Source organism: Arachis ipaensis, chromosome B2 (genome assembly GCF_059453495.1).
Source record: "Arachis ipaensis isolate K30076 ecotype BB chromosome B2, ASM5945349v1, whole genome shotgun sequence".
NCBI classification, from domain to species: domain Eukaryota; kingdom Viridiplantae; phylum Streptophyta; class Magnoliopsida; order Fabales; family Fabaceae; genus Arachis; species Arachis ipaensis.
This window is the reverse complement of record NC_142437.1, coordinates 18,918,177-18,926,049: the sequence shown is the minus strand read 5'-3', so window position 1 is coordinate 18,926,049 and position 7,873 is coordinate 18,918,177. Positions and strand designations below refer to the sequence as shown.

The following is a 7,873-nucleotide window of genomic DNA, read 5'->3' as shown; positions in this document are numbered from 1 at the left end:
TTAAAAATAGGATAATGTATATTTTCTATCATTTAAATTTGGTGATTGATTCGATAAATTCATACATACCGCTACGAAAAAAATTTAAACAAATAAAAATAGGATATATGAAATATATTATCCATATCAACATTTAATTTTTTTTAAAAAAATATATATTATATCATTATTTTTACGAAAACATCTTTATAATTTAATAGAAATAAAAATATTTTTATTTAATTTTATAAAAAAACATAAATATCTTTACTTTTTTTATTAGACAAAAATACTCTTTTAAATCAATTAAATTTTAAAATTAAACCAAATATATTTTTAAATTTCAAATAATTTAAATAATAAAACAAAAACATATTTGAGAATAAAAAAAAATCAAAAGATTGTTCTTCATCTAAGATTCTGATGGTAAAAAAGAAAAAGAAACCCTCTCTTTAAACACCATCTCAAAAAAAAAAAATCAAACATTTTTCTTCATTTTCTCAAGGTTTTCCTGTATTATTCTTCTCTCATCTTCCTATCTCTCTCCCAGGAGCTTGATCTCTCTCATCTTTCTCACTGAAGCGTCGCACTCAAGCTCTCTCCCTCTCTCGTCCCCAGTCTCTTTCTGTCTCCGTGACGGAGGAAAAATGTCGGTAAAAATTTTTACAAAAATTATCGCGTTGTAAGTATAGTCTAAATCGACAATTAAACCTCAATCAATATTTTAAATTGTTTGTCACTTAAGCAAACTCAATAAAATTAACCGAAGTATTTAAACCTCAGGTCGTCTCTCAAAGAATTGCAGAGAAGTGTACTTATAACTGGTTATGGAAAAGTATATTTTTGAATTTTATAATAAGAAACAAGTAATGTAAATAATAAGGAAATAAAATAACAACTAAGAAAAAATCCTAGCAATGATTGAGAATTAGAATTCATATCCTCATTATCATCATCAATTATGATGGTAATTACAAATTGCTCTTATTTAGTTAATCTCTAACAATTGAAGGTAAATCAAGTGAGCAATTCAACTTGAGCTCACAAGTTTCATCAAAGATAAGAGTTAGTGAATCTCAAGCCAACTAACAACTTTCAATCACCAATCAACAAAAAAATTTTGATAACTCAAGAGTCTCTAATTGATGAATCCAAATTAAGAACATAAAAATCTAATTTAAAATCCAACCAAACATTTTATCAAACACTTGGAAAGCATAATATAAAAACACAGAAAACTAACAAGACATAGCAAAATCTAAGACTAACCAAAGCAAGGAAATAACAATAACAAGGCAATTGAACAATAAGAACCGTGAAACATAAATTGCATTAATACATGTTGAGAGTAACACGAGTTCATAAACTAAATTAGCAAAATAAAGGAATCAATAAGAGAAGTAGATAACTAAAATGTTGGAACAAATAAGAGTAGAAAAAAACTAAATTAAAGCAAGGTAGAATTCTGAAATTGAAAAGAAACAAGACTAAAAAACTCTAAAACCTAGAGAAAGGAGAGAACCTCTCTCTCTATAAAACTACATCTAAACCTAAAATTATGTGAATGAAAGTGTGAATGAATGATCCCCCCACTCTGCAGCCTCTAATCTTCATTTTCGGGCTTGAAACTGGGCCGAAAACACCCCAGAAATCTCCCCCAGCGTCTTCTGTTTGATGCAGCATGTGACACTCTGTCACGCGTACGCGTCAACTACGCGTACGCGTCAGTGAACAAATTCCTGGTCACGCGTACGCATCGCCCATGCGTGCGCGTCGTTACCAGATGCTGAAATTCTTGATTTCTTGTGTTCCTTCCACTTTTGCATGCTTCCTTTCTATCCTCTAAGTCATTCCTGCTCTGGAAAACCTGAAATCACTTAATGCACATATCACGGCATCGAATGGTAATAAGAGAATATTAAAATTAGCAAATTTAAAGCCAAAAAAGCATGTTTTCAATCATAACACAAAATCAGGAAGGAAAATATAAAACATGCGAATTATATGAATAAGTGTAAGAATAATGGATAAAATTAATTCAATTCAGTACAAAATAAACCGTAAAATAGCGGTTTATCACTCCAGTCTCGCACTCAAGGTCGCCATTGCTCTCCGTGTCGTCAGTCGTCGCCGTCTCGCATTCAGAGGAGGGATTGGAAGCAGCTGAGGTACTTAATCAAACTCTTACCATCATTGGTTTTACTCCTTGATGACAAGAGTTTGATTAAGTACTTCAACTGCTTCCAGTTTCTTCTTCTCCTCTCATTCATCCTCCTCCATGTGTTTCATTACTTCAACAGCTCCTCTCAGACGCACAATTTCCAATTCCAATGCTTCTTTTTCGTCAAGTTGTCATTATAGTTCATGAATTCTTCTATCCAGTTTTTCCTTTTCCCTCTAATATTCAACTCCCAAATGGCACAATGAATAAATTGGACACACGAAACTGGATTAACAATAGTAGACATCCAAATGTATTTAAAATGAGAAAGGGAATAACCTTCTGTTGTTCGGCCTTACGCATCATTTTCTCATCAGCCTTGTTTTTGCTCCATTATAGCGTTGGTTTCTACTGCAGAATAGTATTTCAATTTCTGTATTATATTTAACATCAAAGAACCTTAGTCCTATGAGCTCACCAATAAGACGTATTCTTTACTTTTAGGTGCATAAACGACAATTACTGTGTATAATTGAATACATGAATATAAGTGGTGTTGATTCTTTTAATAACTGGTAATATGAACTTTGAAGGAATGGAAAATCTGATAAATAGAAACTCATGGATTATATCAATTTAATGGACATTAAACTACAAATGCTTGACATTGCATAGGTGATTGAGAGATATACATTTATGCAAACTATTGAAAATAATTATTGTAATTGCACAAAGATGAAATGTGCAAGTTGGGAAAGAGTTACATTTTCCTAGACAGATATTCTTCATTTCTTCTCATCTAATATTAATCCTAACTAATTTACAATTTATATCCTTGTCATGATGTAACCTCCTGTTTGTAAATTGATAATCAGTTAACAATTTCATGATCCATTTTCACAGAGAAGCCTACTTTTAGACTTTGAAACTCAACTAGAAAGTCTTCTGGCCACTGTTTTCAAGAATTATAAAAAGAGAATATATAAAATCAACTAAACTAACCAGCCAAATAAATAAAAAAAGATCATGCAAACTATAAATAAACAAAATATATGATGCAGCTTCAACATGAGAACTCTATTTTGTGTTAAAAAATTGGTGGGCACTAAGGGAACTTTCAAGTAAATATATTCAGCAAGAGAAGCTCTCTTAACATTTAAAATAATGGTATAACTTCAATATATTTAGAGTTATATATACAAAAGGAGTGTGAAGATAACATAGGTGACAATCTACTAGAAAATCAAAGATAATGCTACCATTTTATGCTATCAACCACAGACTAAGGTCTTAAACATTCTTGAACAGATGCACTTATTAGATTCTTAACCTTGTAAGCAAAGCATGTTTTCATTATGTTAAAGTCAACAAGAACAAGTTTTAGAGACAATGAATGTGCAAACATCCGGTCCTAATTTGGAACTAGCAAGTCGACTATATTCAACAATAAGTGATATTAGAATGCTGTCTTAACCTCTTTACTAAACTAATTTATAAATCACCTTCAAAATTCCACCAAAACTAACAAGGCAAGAGAAGCCCTCATCTAAGAACATTCCAAACCAAAAAAGCAACTCACAAATCGATCGAAGGGCTCTCTATCCTTGATGATGATGAAGGTTGGCAGGGCCTCAATCCTGTAATTGTGATCGCAGTTTACTTCTCAGAATCAATCTTGACTACCTGGATCTTGTCCTTAAGGCGAGTGCTCACTTCATCAAGAATGGGAACCATGAATTGACATGGACCGCACCTAGTATAAAACCATGCCGTAACTCAAGTCACTAACTAGTAGTAAGGAAAGGAGGAGAGAAAGAGATCACCTCCTCAACATCCATGTCTATTTCAAGTCATTTCAATGCTTTAACAATAACTTCCAACTTCACCCAATTCAAGTAAACATCAGAATCATCTATCAACATACATATATACTGAAGTGGAGATCCAAGGTGATTATGGGTACTTACATCTTCTTCACTAATCTATAGTATACTTTAGAACAGTTTAGCATTCAAAAGCAAAATAAAGAATACAAATTATTTGAGTAAGACAGCAACAAATTCAAGGTCCAGTGATGATAATCAGTAACAATTTCATGTCAGTGATGATTTTCAGCAACAAATTATTTAAGGTTCAATGATAATCAGTAACAAATTCATGTCAGTGATGATTTTCAGCAACAAAACCCTAGTTCAGTGATATTTTTAGCAACACATTCAACGTTCAGCAACAAGATCAGAGTGCGGTGATAATTACAGCAACAAAACTGTAAAAGAAAGAACAGGTAAATTTGTTGGAACTCACCAAATCGGAAAGCAGCTTCTGGTTACGCGAAGGACGAAGACCGCGGGGAGGAAGCTGACGGTGAGGAGGAAGTTGACGGCGACAACGACGACCAGCCTGGGACCTGCTGCTTCTGCCGCCGGCGACGACGAGCGCCACAAAGGCGCGCGACTGAGTGCAAGACAACGATGAGACAGAGAGCGACGACGACCAGTCCCGGGACCTGTTGCTTCCGCCGGCGATGACGAGCGCGACTGAATGCGAGCATTCAAACTGGATGTGCAGGAAAAAGAGGAGGAATTGGAAGCTATACAGTTACTAAATCAAACTCTTGACACTCATAGCTTCCAATTCCTCCTCTGAATGCGAGAGGGTGACGACACGGAGAGCGATGACGACCTTGAGTGACAGACCGGAGACAGAGAGAGACGAGAGAGGAAGAGAGCTTGAGTGCGTCGCCACAGTGAGAGAGATGAGAGAGATCGGGCTCCAGGGAGAGAGGGATAGGAAGAGGAGAGAAGAACACAGGGCAACTTGAGAATATGAAGAATGTTTGATTAGGGTTTCTTCTTTTTTACCATCAGAAACCTAGATGAAAAACAATCTTTTGCGTTTTTTTTTTTTGTCGGATATGTTTTTATTTTGTTATTTAAATTGTTTAAAATTTAAAAGAATTTCGCTATAAAATTAATTTCAGATATAATTATTTATAGTCAATTAATTTAAAAACATGTTAGCTACATAAAAAAAAAATAAAACAACTTTTTACTATTTTTATTTTTTAGAATTTTAAAATTAAAAACAAAAATTAATTAAATTAGCTTATGCTATAATTAATTCTTTAAAATTTTTTAATTTAAAAATATAAAATTAAAATCGGTTGAATTTTAAAATCTGATTAATTTAAAAAAAATATTTTTGTCAAATAAAAAAAAAAGAATATTTATGTTTTTTATATAAATAAAAAAATATTTTTTATTTCTATTAAGCTATAAAAATATTTTTGTAAAAATAATGATATAATTTATATTTAAAAAAATAAATATTAATGTGAATAATAAATTCTACGTGTCCTATTTTTATTTGTATAATTTTTTATTGTACCAAAATAATCATCTTTAAATTTTCATCAAGTTTTAAAATTATTTAAAACGAGAAATTTTAGATAGTCATTAATATAATTTTTTTTTATTTTAAATTTAAACCAATACTAACCAACTATTTCGTATATTTTTTTGGTGATATTATATGTATAAATATTTTTGTAATTAAGTCTAATTCCAACAAAAAAAATGCGCGTATGTATCACTATTTTTCTTTTTTTTTTTTCACTTTTTTAGCACCAAATTTTTTGTTGGAGAATATTAAAATTTATTGACGTACCACAAAAATTTTTACACGACACACAAAGTTTTATACATAGCACAAATTCATCGATATAAGATAACAGACAAATTTTACACATAATACAAAAATTATTGTACATAGCACATAAATTTTTGCTCTGAATGTATGTTATTAATTGGGTGAGTCAATTGTAATCTTTTAAAAATTTATGTGCTGAACATCAAATATTTATATGCTGTTCATAAAAAATTTCTATGTTATGCACCAAAATTTTGTACTATATGTATTTTGTTGGTTAGGTGTCAATACTTTGGACATATAATCTTTCAAAAATTATGTGCTATGCATTAAAATTTTTGTGTTGTGCACCAAATTTTATGTGATATATATAGGGCTGGAAGTGAGCCGAGCTGAGCCGAGTTAGACCAAGCTCAAGCTTGGATCACGAAAATTGAGCTTGGCTCATGGCTCGACTCATTAACAATCGAGCTTATTTCTTAAGCTCAAACTCGGCTGACCAAAAGCTCACGAGCTGGCTCAAATAAGAGAAACATATATACATAATCTATAATTTTATATCAATAAATTATAACTTATATATTTTTAAAAATATTTGAAAAGATCAATTTTATATATTGTTTATCTATTAATAAATTATAAATTTTTTATTTATGTCTTATATTAAAATTACATGTAAAAAATAAATATAAATATTAAATAATTAAGATTGTTATAATATATATATAATCGAGCCAGCTCACGAGCTAATGAGCTGAGCTTATCCAAGCTCAAGCTCGACTCATTTAATTTATGAGCTCAATTTCAGGCTCAAGCTTGGCTCACCAGCTCACGAGCTTAGCTTATCGAGCTGTTAACGAGTCGAGCTTGAGCTGGCTCATGAGATGGCTTGACTCACTTCCAGCCCTAGATATATACCAAATTTTCTGTGTTGTATGTATTTTGTTGGTTGAGTGTCAATACCTGAGTATGTGGTCCTTTAAAAATTTGTGCTGTGCACCAAAATTTTTGTGTCGTGCATCAATATTTCTGTGATGTGAATAAAAATTTATGTGCTCTAGTTTTTTCAATATATATAAAAAACGAAGAAGATGAAGAAGACGACGATGATGTTGATGATAATAGAGGAGGATGAGGAGGAAAAAGAAGGAGGACAAGAAATCAAACAATGACGACGATGACGATGTCGTTGTTGAAGAAGAAACACAAAGAAGAAGAAACGTGTGTATAACAAGCGGACTTAGTTTAAAAATCACTTGGCCGTCTAGTCGTATTGATATTTCTTATCCTAAAAGCGTTGATCCCTAATAAATAGAGGAATCTTAATATAAGGAGCAATAAAATGTATTAAATTATATTAATAAGTACACACGGATGTAAACTATTGGTAAATATAGGCACAAATTGTATTGATCTTATTCATATGTGTAAATTTTAAAAAATACGGATGAAAATTATAATGTGTTGATTTATATAGGTGTAAGTTGTATTTTGTGATGGGTGTAAAATCTTATAAATGTTAATTCAAAGGTAAATATAAAATGTTAACATATATTTTAGGAGAAATTTCTTAAAATACTCATTATATATTATTAATTTTATGGTAAAAATCTGTTATATGGTATTTTTAATTGCAATTAAATTGAAATTTTATCCTCCAAAATTAAAGAGATTTTTTTTCCTTCTCTTATTTATTTTTTTCCTCTTCCATTTATATTATTACTAGTTACTAATTTAACAACTAAAATTATCATATGATATCTTTTCGTTATAATTGAAATTAAAAGATATTATATATTATTAATTTGACAATTAAAATATACCACAATAATGTATTATTTTCATTATAATTAAAATAAAATATTTTTTTTTCAAAATTAAAAAATTATCTCTCTCTTCTCCACTCACTTTATTTCTTTTGGTTTTTGAACCAATATGCTACAATTTCTAAAACTTATTACTAAAATACCACTTGTTCTGTGGGTTACCTGAAACGTTGATTTGGGTCTGAACGTGAGGTCCAGATCCTTTTGTGTGGCAGCGCCGGACTTGATATGCCAAGGTGCCGCCTGTTCGAGTTCCTCG

General features: G+C 31.0%; 1 long non-coding RNA gene across 1 annotated transcript; it reads right to left on the bottom strand.

The window, feature by feature from the left end:
• Positions 1–1,278: 1,278 nt before the first annotated feature.
• On the bottom strand, positions 1,279–4,965 carry LOC107625038 (uncharacterized). The gene is made up of 4 exons (XR_001617047.3): positions 4,445–4,965; positions 3,720–3,893; positions 2,480–2,551; positions 1,279–2,376 (listed from the first exon to the last, which is right to left on the bottom strand). It is a non-coding gene; the product is annotated as an uncharacterized LOC107625038 (long non-coding RNA).
• Between the last annotated feature and the right edge of the window lie 2,908 nt (positions 4,966–7,873).